The sequence below is a fragment of the Chlamydotis macqueenii genome, chromosome 5, assembly GCF_036417535.1.
Source record: "Chlamydotis macqueenii isolate bChlMac1 chromosome 5, bChlMac1.mat, whole genome shotgun sequence".
Classification (NCBI taxonomy): Eukaryota; Metazoa; Chordata; class Aves; order Otidiformes; family Otididae; genus Chlamydotis; species Chlamydotis macqueenii.
The window spans coordinates 44,416,479-44,438,710 of NC_141560.1; the positions used below are offsets into that span (position 1 = coordinate 44,416,479).

A 22,232-nucleotide genomic window follows, 5' to 3' on the forward strand; every position below is an offset into this window, starting at 1 on the left:
TGACAGCATTTGGGCTGCCTACAGTTCAGATTAAATTAACAAAAAAAAAAATTTTATATTTATGAAATTTTTGTAGAAGCTCCCAGGTGGAGAAAAAGGGATAGGAGGGGATGACAACTACTTTTATTTCAGAAATAGTGAAATTTCACAGTACCCTCTCTTATGCATTTATCTGAGAGCATTTAATTCCTCCATACTCTCCAGACCTAGATGGATTTTCACAAATCCAGTAAGTAAATTTTACTCTAAAAAACAGCTTGCTTCCCCCTCTTCTTCAGAATATGTCTGGAAAAAAAAAATATCTGCAGTAAATCAATACATTCTTGACCCACTTCTCTGGCTTGTGAACAAAGTCCTGCTCACCTGTAGCTTCTACTCCAATAAATTCTGTGAAAGCTCAAAAGGAATGAATTCTCAAATTTTGTCTGACCAAGAATCCCCAGGACTTCCAGCTCTCTGCCAGCAGATGAAGCAGCAAGCCGTGTATCCCTCTGGCTTACAGGATGATGTTTTCTCTGCCTAAGCACTCTTAGAAAGGGAAAAATAAAATGAGAGCTAAACTTATGCTTTTCTTTGATAGTGAAGACAAATTATTCAAAATAAGCTATACAAAATTTATTTTCTAAAATGAGGGAATCAGGTTATTTTTCTGGAAAAGGAGAAAAAAATTTGCACTGAAGCAATCAAGTTTGTTATTCTAATGAATTCTAAACAGTGGAGCTTATAAAAAGATAGACAAGAAACACATACATGTACATTTTCTCTTAAATTGTCTATGGGCTTCCTCAAATACATATGCTTCTTTTGAAAGTTCTACTTCTGTTCTTCCTGCCTTCTTACTGCTATGCAACATTCACTTGAAACAGGATCTACTGCCACACAATTCACAAAGCAGTTGTAGTTTCCTGTGTTCATATGACTAAAGCAGGACACTGGCAAATGCAAATTTGAAACTGGTAAGAGGGAATACTTCTTACTAAATTCATAGTTAATATAAATATTTAGTGGTGGTGACTTTTGTAATCCTGTCAAAGCCTCATAGGGTTTGAGCACAACTGGATGCTTGCAGGGATATATTTTTCCACTTCTATTTACTGCATATATATATAAATCCCAACAGTTTTGTTTTGTTTTTTTTTTTAAACAGATAATCTATAGGCTATATGTGTCAAAATACATATAGCTAGCATTAGGAAGGAATAACTAAGTAACCTTACCTTTAAACACAGACTAATCAATAATTATTAAGATTTTAGACCCATTTGTCTAATGCACACAGTACTAGGCATTATCAGAAGGAAACCACAAACTAGACTTGTCTCCAGTGTGGTAGTTCTCAAGTTCCTTAGTCACAACTTTTTACCTTTCTAAATCAACACATACAGTGCAAAATCTTTACGTGAAAATAGACACGGAAGACATTGTTTGGATTAAAACCACAAAAGCTGATGCTTCTCTGTGGCAACTGAGATAACAATCCTTCAATGTTTTTTACCTGTTTAGCTGTGCAGACCATTGCCAATAGTCAGACTAGTTCAGAGCTACTTGCACACCAATGGGCAAAAGGCAAGAGCTGAATGTTCTGTTTGGACCTCCCCCTCATTTAGGCTAGGAATGTAATTCCTTAACACATTTACTGTTCTGGCATATTATTTGAATATGAACAGTGGATTCGAAAGTCTTCAGGAAGGAATGACAATATAAGGTTTGTGCATGGTCTCTTTCAAAAACAGGCCAATAAAAATCCAACTGAGCTCTCTGTAACAGCTACCTATTATTTCTACTAATCAAAACACTTCTAGATTAGAGCACAGACTGCACAAAGACACCTAGTTCCTCCTGTTTGTTCCCCATGCTGCACACATTAGCGTAAAGGCACTTCAAAGGGCACCAGCAAAGCAGTCTAGAACACTAGGTCTTTAGACAGGCCAGTGACTTTAAGTCATCATTTTGCTGGAAGTACAAACGGTAAAGTCCAAGAAACTATTAATGCTCTGATAGAAACATCTTTGACCTTAATGTAACAGCAAAAACAAGCTAAATTTTGTTTCTTTATCTTGCATATTTCACCATTTTTTCAGACTAAGGGAATAGAGAGGGAGACAAAAATCCACATTACCGGCTATCTCTTGGTAGTAGTAGTGACTTAAAAAAAAAAACAAAAAAAAAACCAAAAAAAACCCACCAACCAAAAAACCCCACAACACTGTAAAACTTACTGTGATGCAAAGAAGATAGCAAAGGCCTGACTGAGAAGACACTGTATGAGTGTTCCTAGACATAAAGGAAATCAGCAGATGAATAAGTCATCAAAAGACCAAATCATGAATTTGGAGCAATTAATGCACCACAACCTATTAGAGCATCCATACTTGTAGAACAGATAACAAGCCTTAATGCAGGCTCCCTAGAATAATTGATTTTGGCAAATCATAGACATGGAGTAATCAACACATGTTTATCCCTCTTTGCAAAACATTTTACAATTAATAATTGATATGAGGAAGAAGCATTGATGTATTAATCCCAGGGCAATTGCTTTTAAAGCAGAAGCGTACAGGTTTCTTGCCCTCATTCTGTGAAAACATATAAATGTTAAAACCACCACCACCAAAAGCTTTAAAAGATTTAATCCTTTTATTCTTATCTGTTGGTTGTGGGTGTTTTTCTTTTTTGTAACTAGATGGGAAATGAGTATTTTGGTACTTCTTAAGCTCTACAGGAATGCATGCAAAGAAAAAAAAAAAATCAGTTAAAAAGTGTTATTTTTTTAAACATCTGCCAACATTCCAGCAGACATAGTTTGGGAAGCATTTTGAGTTTTTATCACCACAGTGCTAGAACACAACAATGCTTATATTTTGCAAGAGACAAACAATGGAAATCCTAAGTACCTAAGAGAGATCTGAAAGACCTATAGATGCTTTGGCTCTGTAGACAGAAAAAAAAAAATATTGAGAAAGTAGGAAGAGCGGCTTGGTCACAACAATAGTAAGAGGAAATAAAGGCAGCAGTATGACACAGAACAGGAGACAAGGCAGGAAACAAGTGTAAGAAGTGAGGACATGCATTTCTATCCTGCAAAAGCACAGAGAACTACTAAAAGGAGACAAGATGGAACATTTAAGGCAGTAGCAAGGTTTGGGGGCGGGGGAGGGTTTCCTCTCCTCTCTTTTTGTTTATTGATTGAAACAAACATTTTGTCATCTCTGGAATATTTGCTAGAGACATTTTTAAAGAATCAGCTACACATTTTAGGTTAGTTTTCTGCCACTAAAACAGAGCCAGAAGTTATTCTGCTAAGGAGCTGGAAATCTCTGAACAGTCTGCTTGTCCTCAAGCCAAACATGCCACAAAGGACTACAATGGGCAAAGCAACCACATTACACAGAGAATTGCTGTGTGGTTGCATACTGGACCCAGGGGAAACTACAGAACCAGCTATACAATTCCAGGACAATACCACGTACAACAATCTTTGTATTACCCGACACAAGAACTACAGTGAATCAAAAGCTTAGCCTTTAACTAAGCTTTATTGCAAGCAATATACTTTGTGCATGTGTCAACTAAAACCTTAAAGTAAGAACTGGTCAGAGTTTGGTTTGTTTTTTTTACTTAAGAAATGTAACATGTAATCTTAACTCAAAGAAACCAACTTCATATTATTAAATTATTTTAAAATTCCTCCTCATTGAAATGTCTTAGAATAGCAGTCAGACCTGTAAAAATCTTTCTGAAGTATGACACACGCTTTCTCTTCTTCCCCTGTTAATTTTCAAGACACCTTTTGGACTAAACACAGCATCAAGTCTGAAGTTCTGTTGTTCTTTGCAGCCATCAGAACAGCTGTGCAAGCCATTTTGAGGAGTCCTTGAATATCAAATTGCTTCTACTAATAGTACAAATGAGAATTAGTTAATTCTGTCTACCACAAAGTCCAACTACCACAAGAACGAAGGATTACCAAAGGACACAGGACTACTTCGTTGAAAACTGAATAAGAGAGGAAGAGTGAATTGTCTCCATTGTCTCAGGAAACTACACCCTTACTGGACTTCAGGCATTAAGAAACTGCACCAGAAGATCTTCGCATTTGGCTACAAGCATTTTCACACTAGACTTAGGTTCCCATTCTGCTGCACACAATCAAATTTGTCTCAGCCCACAGGGAGTTAGTTGTTCCACTAATACCCACCTTTGGGGTTTCATGTTGTCCTGGTTCTGGCCAGGATAGAGTTAATATTTACCTGAGCTGGGTGGAGAACTGAAGCTGGTAGCCCCTATGGCTGGGATAGTTAACTAATTAGCTAACAGCTGGGGTTAATTTACCCAAATTAGCCAAAGGGCTATTCCATCCCATCTGACATCATGCTCAGTATATAAGTGAGGAGGGTGCTGAAGGGAGGCCCTGCTAGTTGGAAGAGACTGGATGTGGAGATCTGTTGTGAGCTATTATACTGTATTTGTGTTCCATCACTCTCTTGTTTTCTTCTGTCATTACTGTTAAATTTACTTTTTGTTCAATCTCAACCCGCGTGTTTGGTTTTTTTTTTCCTGGTTTTCTTTTGTTTGTCAAATCTCCTCCTATTCTCTCGGAGAGTGGGGGGAGTGAGAGAGAGACTGCGTAGTCTGGTCCCCGTTGGGGCTGAACTACGACAACATGTACTGCAGAGTACTTTAGATTTGTTCTGGTCAATAAATTACTATGAAGATATGCATAACTACTGTGTAGTTAGTTACGTTTCTAAAATTACTAAATTACAGGTGGAGCTAAAGAAGACTACTGACTTGGTACTTGGAGTTCTAAGTTGTTAACACTACCAACCCCCTTTAGTAGTACAAAGGCAGGAAACTTTGAAGCGTTTAAGGTTCAGAGAGTACCGCCCACTACAGTGGAAAACGTCCGCTTTTGTGACTGAAAGTAAAAACAATTTCTCTCTAAACCTTTGAAAGGAAGCTCCAACATGCAACTGAGGGACACAAACTGTAGTTGGTTCATACCTGCAGCTACGCACCTCCCTCTAGCTGTTCCAGTCTTCACTCTAAAAGATAAGGAAAAAACCAGACATTGAGTACTCTAGAGTCAAAATCAGATAATAACAATCATTACAACATGAACTCTATCTTGAAAAACACTGAGGACTGCTAAAGTAAAGCATATTTCTAATAACAGAAGTCATCATGAGGTGGTAACAACGCTCATTACACCCAAAAATGAAGTTGCACATTTCAAAAATACAGAGAATAAATAAAAGGGTGCAAAAGAAAGGACTGCAAACACAACATGGCTGAAAACAGAAGTCTTGTAGCTTCCTAGTAACATTCAGTGGACTTATACTACCTGTCTGGCTTTTTGGCTCTCATGACAGAACCAGAGTTACCAACAGCAGTACTCACAATCCTAAACTCCTATATTAAATTATTTTGACAGCAGAAGCACTAACAGATGACAACAAACCTGCAGATAGTAACTCTAAAGTAAGAGAGCATAGATGGAATTGTATTGAAAAGTCCTGTATAAGGGAACACAAAGAAACACGAATACAAGGAAAAAACGTCTCTACATCTTAAAGCAACTCATCAACCAGGAACCTTACAGACTCTCTGTACTAGCATCTCATAAGCAGATGACGCTGCTCTGTGATTCAGAGTTCTCTCTTTTTCCAGATTCAGTAACTGACCCACAACACAAGCTAACATATATTTAAATACAAACTTGGGATTTTTTTTTTTTTTTTAAGAATTTCTTCTCTGCTTCCTCTGAGGTTATATTGCAGAACAACACTCCTAGTAGTCTAGCAGTATTTTACAGAAAGTCTAAACCTGTTTAACTTATCTATAGGTACCAAACCAAAAACTGCATCCATCTGCAAGAAGAATTAGACAAGGCTATCTGAGCTCTCACATTTTCACTGCTTTGCAGGCCCCTTCATAACATTTGTTCTATATTATTTGAGGAGTGTGAATAAGTGATCCATATCCTTTTCTAACTTGTCTTATAACATACTTGGGTATTTGTCACATGTACTTATGCCCTCTTTTCCAGAGGAAGACCTCTTGAGAATTTTTTTTAACCCCTATTTTGTAGCAATTTTCAATCATTCTAATTTCTTCCTAATTTGTTCAATTGATTCAATAAAATATTACACTCTCTAAATGAACACAGAATCATAAAGTGAACAACAAAAAATAATTTTCATATAATACTAGTTAAGAACAATAAAAACCAATCCATGAATCCTGAGAAACAGAACTCAGTTATCTGAAATGTGTATTTTCAAAATCATGAATTAATCTTTTTTTTAGAATATTACTGCAAACTGACTATTGGTCAGTGAACACTTTACATACTTATTTTTGTTCTGTTTCACAAAAACATTCTGGATTATGAAGCTCATACTAGTGATTCAGGCAAATGTTACCTGAGGACACCTCTTTCACCCTCACCCTTAGATTTTTCGAAGTTTAATTAAAGAATATTAGTTTATGGCCAAAAAATGGTGTCAGATTCCTGCTAACAGACCAGGCTTCAAAACATAATGTAACACAATTTTTTTTGTTTTCCTCCTTTTAAACCCAATCTTTGCCAGATATTTAAGCCCTAGAGAAGCTGTCATAAATGCTACGTTACATTTCTGTGACAATCAGCTTTCAGAAAAAAAAAAAACGAAATACACAGTTAAGTGATCTTGTAAATGCTTAAGAACATACTAGCAAACAACTTTTTAATGTTACAAAAAAAATCTTCCCTTCACACATGTAACTATTTAACAGTCTTCAAAGAAACCAAAAGTACACCTCACATAGACAGAGGAACCCATAAATCTTGGATACCTTTGGGAAAAAGATATACACCTCACTGAATCAAAGGCAAAATCCAAGACAATAAAAAACTTTAAAAAACAAACATCAGATTTGACAACAACCTGTAGAAAGCCTGGGAGAACACTCTTAAATCATAAATGTTTCTCAAAACAAAATGGTTTTAGTATTGTTCATTTAATTGCATGCAGAACAAATACACCAAATACTTTATCCAAGTTTATATGTCAGACAAACCTGGTGCAAACACCAAAGAATCTAACAACTGTATTTCTTCTCAGAAGAAATCAGGACTTGGATACCTCAGATCAAGGTATATAGAGCTGGCATGCTGCTAGCAATGTGTGTAGCATAGCAACTTCTGTAACTGACATGGCAGTAAGCTCCTGCGGAAACTGTAGGTTCACATCAGTCCAGTATTAGACACTGATAGTGAACGGTTTTCAGTTGTATGAGTGTAGGTTCTTTGTGGGGACAGCAAAACAATTAATAGGTGTAAACTGGAACATCTCATCACAGCTTTTGCAAAGAAGATTTTTCCTGAAGTTGCCTCCATTTGAGTACAGATGTCACTTCCAACTTCTTCTGTACAAAGCTAGGAGGAACTATGACCCCATCTGACAATCCCATGTAGAAAAATGAAAGTTCAAACCCTTCCTGGCTGTACAAGATTTAACATTTAGGCCTGCCAAATCTAAGAGTGACAAAATACACTCTCGCTGATGAACAAACCATTGTAACTTCTGGTATGCAATATAATATAAATAGAACTGCAGTTGGTAACAAAAACAAGTGGCTCTAGCCACTAAGTACTAGACAACGGATATGAGCTTAATAACTCTAGTGATACTGCTTTGATACTTAGTGACAAAATTTCAGTCTCACCAGCACCCAGGAGCATCTGTAAGAGAACACTGGATCATTTAATGGATTACGATCAATAAAATTACTGTCACAGTCAGCACATATCTAAGCAATTAGTTCTAATTTCTCATTATACTTTCTAGGATTTAATGTTTGTGGGATGTCAAGATTACTACTGACGATTAAAAGAGTCTAACAGATAAAACAGACCACATAGCTCAACCTCAGATATATCCTGGCGTCAACCATCTTTCATATAAATCAACACTCAGTCTGGTCTCACTGTGGATTTACACACTTTTAAGTACCAATACAGCCAATAATAAAAACTTGGAAATATAAAAATAACAATTTCTTTGGAGGAAGTGCAGGAGGGAGATGACAATGCATCAGAGTGAGGGAGCAAGTACACTAGGTAAGTCAGATCACAAATTGAGAGGCCTAGACAAATCAGATGAAGCTTCAATTACTGTACAGCTCATGTCACAACCCCCAGAAAGTGTGTTAGCTACAAGTAAATGTTACTCATGAGACAGAAAGACAACAGAGACAGTGACAGGAAACTTCTACAGTCCCAAAACCTTACCAAGGAAGCAGTCATATCTTCTTATCTCAGAAATACCCTTCCTCTACTGCAATCTCTACACCAAGCCTCTCAGCACCAGACACTACTTACTCAATGCAAGGCAACAGCTCCCAGTCACTACGCCTGCTCACTTTATTTTCACAGAGCTGTCAAATACTGTTTTCCTCAGTGTTGCCAGTACAAGTACTAATATGCACACAGGTTAGCAGACAATCTGTACAGTTAGTAAGTAGACCAATTAAACTACCAACAGTATGTTCGACTATCAGAATGCAAGTTTATTCAACTTAAGATACAATGGGAAGAACAGAATGAAGAATAGAAGGGGTGCATATTTTGAGACTACTGCAGATTAAGACAAAAAAAGAAACAGAGGGAGAACCACATTTTTAAAGCCATGCTTCCAGTCACTGTAACAAGAACATTATAAAATACTTTACATTTGGGATGGAGACCATATCTGCAATGTCTGTTCCAAGCCCAGTCAGGAATCACAGTTTAAACATTTCCAAGACTGATCATTAGTCTTACAACCCATAATGAAAGTGTCAGGAGACACACTTTGAGAAGCCAAAACAATCCTATGGTCTACTGCTGAAAACATGAGACTGGGACTTAGAAGACATGAGTTCTATTACTAAGGTACTGAATAGCACTGGACAAGTCACTTGGTCCTAAGAATTTCCATTTGTACAGTTTTATAATCTTATTTCTTTTCTTTGTGAAAAGGTATTTTGAGAACTAGCCACAGAATGTATTCAACAGACATCAGAGAGTATCACCACATTGTTACAGCCGCACCTCAGCTGAAAACCTAGTGAATAACTTAATTAAAAAAAAAAGTTTCCACAAAACTATATTTGTCTGTTAATAAAAAACCCAAAGAATTTCACCAACAAAAGATTTAAGCTTGCTATATCCTTCCATATTACAGTATGACAGGATTCTCAAAATACCTGAAGAGCTGCACATACAGAAGGTACACACCAACACAACATTTTATTTACTTTTTGAATGAAAATCCAAAATATTCAGAAAGCACACATAAATGTTTTGCTTTACAGATACTGTACACACCACAGGAAGACCTATCAAATGTAGCACACAGTTTTGTCTTCTTTTGGGTAAAAGACTGAGGTGTAGTGAACAGAAACAGTATTCTTAGTTCAATCACTAACTCTGCATCTAGAATCAAGAACACTAGCTGGACTTTAACAACCTCATCCATCTCAGTCACAAGAGTCAAGTACTAACACTTTCACTTACCTGTCATCAAAGGCAAGATAAAAAAATCTCAAAGGGAAAAGTCATCCCTGTGCAGTGTTTAGAAAGACACAGTTTGCATACCTCTGCATTTAAATAAATATTTTATAATGATATCAAGGTACTCACACACTTCTTTCTTTTGATTGCACAAAACAGAACTGATTCAAGACCGAACAGAGAAGACATATTGCAAGTCTCCCCACAAAGAGAGTCAAATGCAATCACTATTCTGTACAATTACACCTAAAATACTACGAGAGGACACAGTGCATATGACCATTTCCAGCATCTACCACCAGCTTCAGAGGGAAAATAATTTTGAGGTGTCCTGATCTTGAAAGATCAGAATCGAACTGGATATGAAGTTTGATACAAAATTCCCAGTAGGCTTGAAACTCTGTATTTGCAAAATGTTTAAGTATAAACATTTATATTTCATTTCAAAGAAGCACAACTAAGAAAGACTGATTTACCTTAAGCTTGTATGTGTCTCTTGCTTGTTTTATATTAGACAAATATTTGCCATGAACTCTACCATGCAGAATCTGTCATTGCCACACACCTGCAAACCAAAGAGTAAAAATATGCTCAATTTTTTTTTTTTTGTAATATGCACACAGTTAAATCCTTTGCAGAAGTAAATGGATGCAAGTCTCAAATTACACTCATTTATATCTGCAAAGAACTGGAGTCAATACTGTATTTTAAGGAATTAATATTGATTCAAATCACTTTCAACAGCAAGTAATTTTCATTAACACTTCAAGAGATGTAATATTGGGTATGTAGAGCTGAAGCATTAAAAAAATATTTTGTACTATTTCTTTTTCTTCATCAGAGGCAAACACTGGCATTGCTGTGGGAACATTACCTTAGGAATGTCCTGACTTTTGTTCAAAAACCCAAATGAAATAAAATCTAACCATTTCACTGCAAAGCAGTTCTTCCTAAGCTTTTACTCAAGCTCTCTAAAGGTTTCTCATTTGTTATAATTTGCAGCATCATTTGTATATACACTTCAGTTTCTTTTTTGCAGTATTTGCCCTTCTCTTCAATATCTTTATATAATATCTGAAGCACACAAACCACTCTAAATAATAGAAAACTCTGCATTAATTTACACCCTAGTACTTACTGAAAACACGTCAATTCATAAACATATGCAGCACTTTGAAGCATCCTTTTTGTCTGAATAGCAGTCACAAATGCCACACTTAGGCTGAACTTTTCTCTGTCTGAAGAAACCTAACTTTCATTCTTAGTTATGAAGACCTAAAGACAACTAATAGAATGTCTTTCTGACCGATCAGCAGCCTTTTACTCCACAGACTATCTTCACAGTCCACTTTGTGACCCTGAAACACCCGCTGCTCACTGATTCTTGTGCCAGTGCAGCTTTGCTTGCTCCTCTCTCTTCCCAAGGCCTCAGAAACCCTTCCTGGCTGTACAAGGCTGGATCCGTCACCAGTCTAAATCTCAGACTCTAGCTGGGTGAGGGGAGAAGGGAGTGGGAAGGATCAAGAATGTCAACACACTTTGCCAAGAACTAGAGAGACTCAGTACTTGCTGGCAGTTTATGCATGTTATTTTCAGATGTTCTTCACTCGCACACTTCTCCATCAATTCTTTCCATTCAATTTCCTGGAAGGCACAGTATGACATCAGCTGGTTTCCACTGCTAGCAGGAGGAGACTCCAGAAACTTTGTGACAAAAACAAGTGCTACAAATACAGTTTTGGTTGCATGAGGACTCAAAATAGACATAAAATCTTCTTATGTGTCTTGCTGGACTCTCAGGATTTCTATACCTCTCATATCTAGATTCTGGAGGTACCTTACTCTTCCTGAATCAAAACCTCATATGTAACAGTCTGTGTGGCACATTATCTTCTCTCTGTCCTCAGATCAGGAAAGTTTACCAATTTCTTCCCAAAAAACCAGCAGGCTTCTCTGTACAGCAGCAGCAAACACAGCATGTATCAAATACCACATTCATAAAGAAATATGTTATGACAGCATTTAGGACCTCCCTGTCTAGAACCAAATGATAAATAATTTCTACTTTCTATCTAATCTAAATCTACCCTCTTCCAGTTTAAAGCCATTACCCCTTGTCCTATCACTACACGCCCTTGTTAAAAGTCCCTCTCCAACTTTTCTGTAGGGCCCCTTTAGGTACTGGAAGGCTGCCATAAGGTCTCTCCAGAGCCTCCTCTTCTCCAGGCTGAACAGCCCCAACTCTCTCAGCCTGTCCTCATAAAAGAGGTGCTCCGGCCCTTTGGCCATCTTCGGGGCCCTCCTCTGGACTCCCTCCAACAAGTCCACGTCCTTCTTATGTTGGGGGCCCCAGAGCTGGATGCAGTACTCCAGGTGGGGTCTCACCAGGGCAGAGTAGAGGGGTAGAATCACCTCCCTTGACTGCTGACCACCTTTCTTTTGATGCAGCCCAGGATCTGGTTGGCTTTCTGGGCTGCAAGTGCACGCTGCCAGCTCAGGTTAAGCTTCTTATCAATTAAAACCCCAAGCCCTTCTCCTTAGGATTGCTCCATCTTCATTCTCTGCTCAGCCTGTATTTGGGCTTGGGATTGCCCCAACCCATGTGCAGGGCCTTACACTTGGCCTTGCTGAAACTGATGAGGTTCATACAGGCCCACCTGTCAAGGTCCCTCTGGATGGCATCCCTTCCCTCCTCCGCACCACACAGCTTGGTGTTGTCAACAAACTTGCTGAGGGTGCACTCTATCCCACTGTCCATGTCACTAACAAAGATGTTAAATGGGGCTGGTCCCAATACCAAGTCCTGAGGAATGCCACTTGTCACTGGTCTCCACTTGGACATCAAGTCATTGACTGCAACACTTCAAGGGTGACCATCCTTATCCACTGAGTGGTCCGTCCATCAAACCCATGTCTCTCTAGTTTAGAGACAAGGATATTGTGCAGTACAATGTCAAATGCTTTGCACAAGTCCAGGCAGATGATGTCAGTTGCTCTTTCCTTATCCACCAACACTGTAACCCCATCACAGAAAGACATCAAATTTGTCAAGTATGGTTTGTCCACAGTGAAGTCATGTTGGCTGTCACCAATCACCTCCTTACTTCCCATGTGCCTTAGCATAGTTTCCAGGAGGACCTGCTCCATGATCTTACCATGCACAGAGGTAAGACTGACCAGCCCGTAGGTCCCCAGGTCTTCCTTTTTTCCCCTTGTTAAAAATGGGGTTATGTTTCCCCTTTTCCAGTCAGTGGGAACCTCACCAGACTGCCACGACTTCTCAAATACGATGGACAGTGGCTTAGGTATTTCATCCACCAGTTCCCTCAGGACCCGCAGATGCACCTCAACAGGTCCTGTGGACTTATGCACCCTCAGGTTCCTCACATGGTCTCGAACCTGATTTTCTCCTACAGGGGGCAGTTCTTCATTCTCCCAGTCCCTGCCTTTGCCTTCTGAGACTTGGTCGATGTGGCTAGAGCCCTTGCCAGTGAAGGCTCAGGCAAAAAAGTCATTGAGTACCTCAGCCTTCTCCATATCCTGGGCAACCAGGTCTCCTGTTTCCTTCTGGAGAGGGCTCACATTTTCCATGGTCTTCCTTTTATTCCCAATGTTCCTATAGAAGCTTTTCTTGTTGCCCTTGACATCTCTGGCCAGATTTAATTCTATCAGGACTATGGCTTTCCTAATCTGATCCCTGGCTGCTCAGACAATTTCTCTGTATTCCTGCCAGGCTACCTGTCCTTACTTCCACCCACTGTAGACAACCTTCTTGTATTTGAGTTGGTCCAGGTTCATCCATGCAGGCCTCCTGGCGTTTCTGCCTGACTTCCTCTTTGTTGGAATGCATCGCTCCTCAGCTTGGAGAAGGTGCTCCTTGAACATTAACCAGATTTCTTGGGCCCCTCTTCCCTCCAGGGCTTTATCCCATGGTACTCTGCACAGCAGGTCCCTGAAGAGGCCAAAGTTTGCTCTCCTGATGTCCAGGGTAGCGAGTTTGCTGTGTGCCCTCCTTGTTGTCCTAAGGATCTCGAACTTCACCATTTCATGGTCACTTCAGCCAAGGTTGCCCTTGAGCTCAACATTCCCCACCAGTCTCTCCTTGTTGGAGAGAACAATGTCCAGCAGAGCACCTCTCCTTGTTGGCTCCTCTGTCACTTGGAGAAGAACGTTATTATCAATGAATTCCAGGAATTTCCTGGATTGCTTACGCCCTGCTGTGTTGTCTCTCCGACAGATACCGGGGTGGCTGAAATCCCCCATAAGGACTAGGGTTTGTGAATGTGAGGCTGCTCCTATCTGTCTATACAGGGTCTCACCTGCTCAGGTGGCCTAAGGCAGACTCCCACTATAAAGTCACCTGTCCCTGCCCTCCCTTTAATCCTGACCCATAAGCTCTCAGTTGGGTCCTCATCCATCCCCACGCAGAACTCCATGCACTCCAGCTGGTTGTTGACATAGAGGGCGACACCCCCTTGTTGTCTGTCCTGCCTGTTCTTCCTAAAGAGCCTCTATCCTTCTCAACATTTCAGTCACAGGAGCCATCCCACCACACATCTAAGATGCCAATAAGATCATAGCCCTGCAGAGACACGCACATCTCTAACTCCTCTTGTTTATTCCCCATGCTACATGCGTTTGCAAAGAGGAATTTAAGTTGGGCCCCTGATGAAGCTGATTTGGTGGCTGGAATTCCTTTGTGCTGCTCTTCAGGTGCTCTCCTGCTGACATGTGATCCTTCTCCATGCTCTGCACATCTGTTGCTGACACTGGTGCCATACTGACAGTAGTAGGATGGACTGAGGCTCCTCTTCCCTGGTAACTTTAGTTTAAAGCCCTCTTCACCAGCTTTGGCAAGCCTACAAAGTAATAGTTTTAACCCAGAGGTGCTCCCTAATTCAATTCACTGCACAACCACACACATGCTCTTGGCAGCACAAAGGAAAGGGGAAACACATGAAAGATGGAACAAGCCTCTTTCAAAGCAATACTAGCATATGCTCTTTCAAATTACTCACGGAACTACATAATCAGATTTAGGTGCCAAATTCCACATAATTAGTACTCTACTGATTAATCCTTTTTAAAGGCCTCAAGTGACAAATAAGGCTTCCACTAGTGTTAAGAAAACACTATACTTTTAAGAAGTGTGCATATTCTCCCACATAATCACCTTAACTGTCCCAATTCTTTGTCAGTGGACTGCCTCCAATATTTAAAGACATGTCACTCCCTATCCTTGATTAAATTATATGATTCAGCTTTTTAAGATCACAAGTAAATCTTTTTCAGCTTTCACTTTTCACTTATTCTTTCTGGAGTTTAATACCTTTAATTACTTTTCAACAGCAGCTATAAGTTTAACTAACTTCAAATGAACACTGGACTTAATTCCAAATTCCTGTAATCTTCCCACATTTCCACCCTTAACCTAACTTTATTTTTCAACTGCATGATTAGGACATTAAAAAAAATAATTCTTTTTGTTAAGAATAAAAGCAATAAGGTAAGAAGAAAACAAAAAATTACACCTTCCTGTGGAATTTCAGGACCTTCAAAGGATGTCAGACAAGTTAATTTCTCACTTGTCTCCAATCTTGATGAAATAGTTTCTGCAAACAGAACAATAATGCAGTCAATCCAGAATGGATTACTGGGTATTCTCCCTTAAACTCAAAGTATGTACAGCAAATATGATTTGCTGTCCTTACATATCTAAGGCATTATATTTTGCCACACTGAACTCCTGGAAACAGGCAGAGCCCTAAGTTACCCTTTTTGCACTAGTGGGCAATAGGTGCAAGACAAATTTACTTATACACGTAGCTCAAAACATCTGCCGTCCAAGAAACACAACTGACAGCTTAGCTTAGCTCTGAACAATGTAACTTTCTTACATATTGCCTTTAGGAGGATTCTTAAAAAATGGAAGATTTAAATCCCCTAGTGCCATTCTACAGCCTGGCTTTATCTTTCACCTACTCAATGCACTTGATGAACATATATTTCTTCAGTGTTCTACTGATGTATCATGATATCTTTCACAAAACGGACAAACAATATTTTTTAAACATGCAATAGCGTACTTCCAAGAGGCCTTTGAAACTGCCTAATTATATTCCTGCTACAAGACTACAAGCTAAAATTACATATGCTACTAGAAAATACTTTAAAGTAGAGGAATTGAAGAAGTCCAATCAAACAGTACCAAGATTTGCTTTTACTTGGTATTGCAAACTCAGGAACAGTTTAGATAATGTTTTTGTCACTTTGATCCAGCTGGTATAAATGAAAGAATGTCAACTGTGGAGTCAAGAAGTGGACAAGCGGGAGGAAAGAAATGCAGAGGGCTTTAAGAGGATGCAAGAATTGGGCAATATATGCAGGCACTTAAGACAACAAGCTTGATGTCCCAGAAGCTACATATTCACAATGAATCCCATAGGTTTTACAGATTAAAATGGACCAACTACTGCAGCGTGTTCCCATTAAACAAAGAACAATCAGAAAACAGCCGCACAACAGAGTTGCTTGAGTTCAAGCAGTTCAAGAACGAGATGACCCTCAGTCTCACATGAATCACAGTTCCCTGTCTGCAGACACAATGCAATTCAGACACTGCTGGGCAGCTGAGATCCCCCAATTTGCCTCCAAAATTTGCTTCTTCCAAATTTGATACACACATAGTTTTTTCAGAAGGAAATACATTTGAAGACATTGCAGTGGTAGGAAAGGAAAACAATTCAGACAGAGTTTATGGAACATGGTCCTCAGTAATGGTATTTTAGCAAGATGCTGCCTTCTGCTTAACAAGTGAGCAATGTTTTCCTTGCTCAAACTCCAGAAACAAAAGGCCTGACGCCTATTTACATAGATATTCAAAAGGCAGCCGAATTTGTAACTGGACAGCATACCCTAAAGACAGAAAAACTACCCTATAACCTATTTCCCTCTTCCTCCCTCTCAAAAAAATTTATTGCCAATGTTAATGGTGGATCCAGTTGCTGCCACTATTTTGAGCACCTTTCTGCCACTCATATAACACGATATCAACAGTTTACTACAGTGTCAGCAGCTAACAGACTTCCTCCACTATTTGTTCACCTGACCTACCACTTAAGAAAAGCAATTGTGAATAGTCACCCCAAGGTGTACAGGACTTTGACACAAAGTTTATGCAAATGCACAGCCAGAGAAGTCCTAGTTACAAGTTTCCAGCTCTTCCTTACACTGTATTTCCTACATCCCTCAGCGCTAGCTTCTTATTCCAAACTAGGCTGGCCAGGGTCTAGCTCCTCATTAACACCCCTTGCCCGTAACAACCAGATAGCACTCAATTATTCCAGGATAGGATCTAGCTTTCATTAATCTTCATGGCAGACAGTGACAACAGACCTTTTATGGAAAGATACAGCCCTGCCTAATCACTCCCCAAAGCAGACAGGGACATTAAAATCCTCATCCCAAGACAGCAGCTCTTTTGGAGGTTAAAACTGTATCTTTCTGATGTCATTACCACACACTACATACTCTCCCTGCAAGACAACTAACTGCCTTCCCTCTTCCACTCCCGGTCCACAGACTCCCAACTTGGATGAACTGCATTTTACAAAAAAACAAATAAACAAACAATCAAACATACATCCACAAACAGATCACCTTTCACTTGGAATGCCAGTCCTCCCCAGAGACGCAGAGACAGACAGACAGATGGACGCAACAACAGAGACTGTAAGCCCTGGCTCTCAATTCTGCTCAGCAAGTGCCGAATGCACACAAGGCCGGCCACACTGCCTAGTTAGCTAGTGTGCTGCTGCTGTACAAATATAGAAAGCTGAAAGTGCAACAACCGCTTCAGCAGAAGATATTCTGCTCAGCTCTCCGAGAGGGAGGAGCAGGGAGCTGAACCAGCTGAACTGCTTTACCCATACATGGTCTGTGAAAGAGACCATTGCTAAGACAAGTTCCTTTACACACACACACCCTCATTCACTGTCACACCGTGTAGGGGAAGAAAAAAAATAAAGTGTACAAACTTAAGGGAGTTACTGTTTTGAAATTAGTTCCAAGTCCATTTTGCACAAGCCCACCTTAATAACGCAGAAACGTCCAATACTTTTCATCCAACAGAATCTGGGCAGCAACTCAGATGTAAGACAAAAATCTCCCTTATGGGGAATCCCCACATCCACGCAGCTTTTCAAGAACTACTGAACTGGCCAGCTCTCCCTTGTTGCTTTTGGATGCACACATGTACATACTAAGCTCTTGGTTTGACCTTCGCTGCCCCAAATTGAATTATAGCAATCTTTTTAAACCCTTTTCCCTTTTAAAGTATTTTCCTAAATCAGTAAGCATGACCTTTCCCATTGGCTGATACAAATTACTACATCACATCTACTTTCCCAGTAGTCCTTTTTGACAATGTATGAACACAAACTAAATCTTTTTTTATGCATTCTTCTTAAAAACAGAAGAAACCCACTTCTGTGCAGCATCCTCTCCTCTCCTTTTCTTCCTCCTCCTTTTCATGTTCTGGCACAGAAAGAGAGCAAAATTAGTGTAACTGAAAACCCGAATCCCTAGGTATTAAATGGAAAAAAAAAAAAAAAAAAAAAAGGTAGCATAGTCTCTGATTTTTTTTAGTACACAGGTATGACAGTTTGCAAACTCAAAAGCAATTTCCTTTATATACAAAAGCATAATTTTTCCTGAGAGATTTATTACCCTATGCTGCTGCCCATTTCTTATACTTAGCGTATCCCACATTTATGTGGTGATACAAAACCGTCTTACAGAAGCTACCAGAAAAGTTCTCTCCTACAAAAAAGTGGAAGTTACAGCTCTCAGCTGTATCAGGAATGTAGTAACCAACTCAGAACTCCAAGAAGCGCACTAGTCAGGTAGTTCTGTTAATGTGACTTGCAAATAGATATTAAAGTGCTGGTATTTAAACCAACAATCTTGATATTTTTTATATTTCTCATGACTAACGGTTTAGGCTCCCTGCAAATTCAGGAAAAAATAAGCATACTCAGAATTAGCTGTATGCCTAAGCATACCCTGAACTATTTTCCTCACAAAAAATAAAGGATCAAGAATATGCGTCCTAGTCTAGCTCCCCTGAAAGTAGTCATGAAAAGCCTATTAAACTTAGTCTTAAATTAAATGAAAAATACTTTAAAACCCAAAGAAATTCTAAAGTAAATTTTGCATCAGAGAGTCAGCGTCATAGCAGCTTCCACACTGTGAAATACAGACAATACCACCTACAGCCAGTCTCTGATAGTCAAACTCTGGCACTGAATCCACAACCCAAAATGTAATACAGGTGGCTTTACTCCACAAGTATTAGAATACTCTCACTTATCTTTTCCCAAGTCACAAAGCACATGATCATAGATTTCTGAACAGCCAAAACTGCTTTAGAGAATATATATACCTTTTTCGCCCCAAAGATTTTGCATATTGACCATTTTCAACAGTAACATAACTTGTAAGGTCACTTATGACTGCACAAATAATCTTTATGGTTTCACTCATAAATTGTGCTAGACACTGTACAGTCATAACACGAGGGGAAAAAAAACCAACCAACCAACAACAACAACAACAAAAAAACAAACAAAAAAAAACCCAGAAGAAATACAATTCTTCACTAAGTTGACCTGTCATTAAGATGTATGTTTTTCAATCTAGAAGTTTAAATGGAAAACAGGCATTTTTTTGGAAGGCAAATAACAAGGAAGTGCAGGTGAGTTAGCAAAAAGATTTTGAGATGGTGCTCTGCTTAGGAATCTAAGACTACAAATGAGAGAAGAACTACTTTTACACTGTGTTGTGCCTACAGGAAATGCAAGAGCTAGATGTAACGTTGAAAATATATTCTCTCCTCCTGAAAGACCAATATTTCATTGCCTTCTGAAGAACCATTTATCAAAGTTCTATCTTGCAAGACTTTGCAGAGGTATTAAGATGTCTGGTATCTACCCTGCAAATCTCTGCATATAGTAAATTAAGAAAGATTATATCATTTTTGTATGCAGGCTTGGGTGTTGTTTGCCAAATACTTCATTCGACTTACAGACTTCATAAATAACCAACTCCTCTGCTTTGAAAAAAAGACATGAATGTTCCCTTTCCAATAGATTCTGAAGGATTTGTGAGTAGTGTGCATATGTTGGAATATCTTTTGAACTGCACAGTTTGACGCAAAAATAGCACAGAATATTCATGAATTCAGGGAAAACCTGAATTCTAAATAAGATGTTTGAAGAACAATAGTTTTACTCTGACATGTGAAATACTGAAATCTAGTGGATAAGAACTACATCACTTTCGTGAAGGGTGTGGTACGAAACAGCCTGCAGGTAGAAGTGAAAGCTAATAGAAAGAGTAATTTTGATGGAGATGAAAAAAAGCCAAGGTCCTGAAAAACTCAAAATAATATCAAGAAAAACCAACGCAAGACATCATAGAAATTTACCTGAGTTCTTATAAGAATCAGGAGAGAATTCAGTTCTGAGACAATATGTAGCATGCAATCATAAAAAAAAAAAAAAATTGCCTGCAAAGGAAAGCCTGCCAGGTATCATACCAGCATGACACTGGATACCCAACAAACACTCATCCTCTTATCCACATGCTCATTCAAAATCTCCTGAGGTGTGCCTCTGAAAAGGACAAAGAACTTAAAATGCCTACTCATTTGCATGAATTTCAGCAATATCTAAGCTAGTTAATTCAAATTATATTTACAGGTAATTTAGTTAAACCAATGTGAAAATCTGAGAGAGATATGATCTTAAGTCCAGTTTATATAATCTTTATCTATCTTGAACTTTACCACCACAAACCAAGCCATTAAATCAGCTATGAATCTACTCTACATCAGTACAGACTCATTACTAAGACTTGCAGTTTGTCAGTTTGCCACTAGTACTCTGCCTGTAACAGAGCAGCCAGTAAACAAGCATCTCTTTTTCTAAAAACCAAACAAAAAAACCAGACCATCACATACTGACAGTACTGAAGATAGGAGGGTAGCGGGCATACATGGGACAGAGAAGACAGCTTAGAAAAGATGATTCCACTTCTGGCATAAAGCTTTCACAGACATACACCTGTGCCACGAACTGAATCACCTGAACTGAAATTCTTTGCTAAGAGTTGAGAACTATGGAAGACTTCTGTTCAGCTATCTAGTTGCTCACTGTTCATCTTGAATTCAGTTAGCAACAATGCCTTTTCTTTTAACATGCACAGAGCTAAGACAGCTGGAAGTTTTATGCTACTCAGGATGACAGAAAGATGTCCTCTACCTGTGATAACTGTGCCGTACTATATTGCTGTCAAACAAATAAGCCTGCTCTGCCTATCACAGCTCAGACTTGTGAGCTATTAATCCCTACAGCAAAGCATTTGCAGACTAACTTGCCCAGAAGCTTTGAAGCAGCTTACATTTTCATCCTTGCTCTGTCCAAATTTCCTGCTTTGACCTAACGTATGTTTTAGCTTTACATGCTTGAATCAGGTGCAAACAAGATGTTCAGTTGACGTCTGGGAAATCCCCTCTTGAAAATGTGAATGCTAAAGTTGTCTCTTTTCACTCCTATGCCCCAAACACAAAGTGTCTTGGCAGGACAATCCAAAATAGGTGCAGACAGCAACACCAGAAAAGGTGGTATGTTGCATTTTTTTATATAACACAAGCATCTCTAATAACAGAAGGAAGGGCAATAAAACTACTGGTTACTTTTTTTCCAATCAAGATAACCTCTCTTGCCTCAAGAAATCTTGTAACAGGATCACAACTGAAGATATTGTGTTGTGATACTTCTAGAGAAATACCCATTAGAAGGTCTAAATAACTCTTCTCAATTTACAACTCCCATTCTAATAAACTCTAAAGTATTTTACTCTGCTTTGATTTACACTGTTTTTTTCCCCTGCCAAATGGATAAAAATGATACTTTCTTGCCTGAAGTCAGTTACCGAGGCAATGAATAATTCTGCACATAGGCTTGGGGAATGGTAAACTAAAGGACAAGAAGCAATACTGAACATGCCTAGATTAAAAAAAAAAAATAAAAATTAAGACATTCATGGCAAGACTGATAAATAAGAATGCAGAAATATAAGCCTGAATCTGCTGGACTATTGTTGCTGTTTCAGTAGCAAAACTCACATTATAACTTGGAAAACTGGACTGCTCCATCGACATATCGCCAAACAACAGTCTCTATTTCAACACCCAGAACAGTGGGTTCTTCTTAGATACTGAAGTCAGACACTAATAATTGGGTTATCTTGAAACTAGGGAGAATCTGTATTACTTCCCATCTAGCCTAAAAAAAGCACTAAAGAAAAAATGAGAGCAGGCCCTCTGAAGAGATTTGTCACAGAAGACCCAGAAGGTAAACAGATGAAATTAAGAACCACAGTAACTGATAAGCAAGAATCACTTTTCAGAAAAAGATGCAAGAAATAGTTAAGGAACAACCTGCTCATAACAAAGTTTCTTACTAAGTTTAGTTAAGAGACTGGATTATAGGTACTCAAAGCGAGTCTGAATATTTAAGAACCACATAAACATCTATTTTTTATGAAATGCAACTATTTCAGCATAATATTGTTTGCAGTAATTTCAAAAGAAAAGTTACACAATATTATAAATACATATCTTATGCCAAAG

The 22,232-nt window shown here is 38.8% G+C and overlaps 1 protein-coding gene across 17 annotated transcripts in view; it reads right to left on the reverse strand.

The window, feature by feature from the left end:
• CELF1 (CUGBP Elav-like family member 1) overlaps nt 1–22,232 on the reverse strand; it is a 66,988-nt gene that overhangs the window by 41,910 nt on the left and 2,846 nt on the right. For 14 of the 17 annotated variants that reach the window (XM_086748066.1, XM_086748067.1, XM_086748063.1 and 11 more), the window contains exon 2: nt 5,005–5,045. The exons of 1 other annotated variant lie outside the window; for it this stretch is intronic. The gene's annotated coding sequence lies outside the window, so the exon portion shown is untranslated. Of the gene's footprint in view, nt 1–5,004; nt 5,046–10,014; nt 10,102–22,232 lie in introns of those variants that run through there. 2 more of the 17 variants (XM_086748064.1, XM_086748071.1) reach the window with 2 other exon arrangements.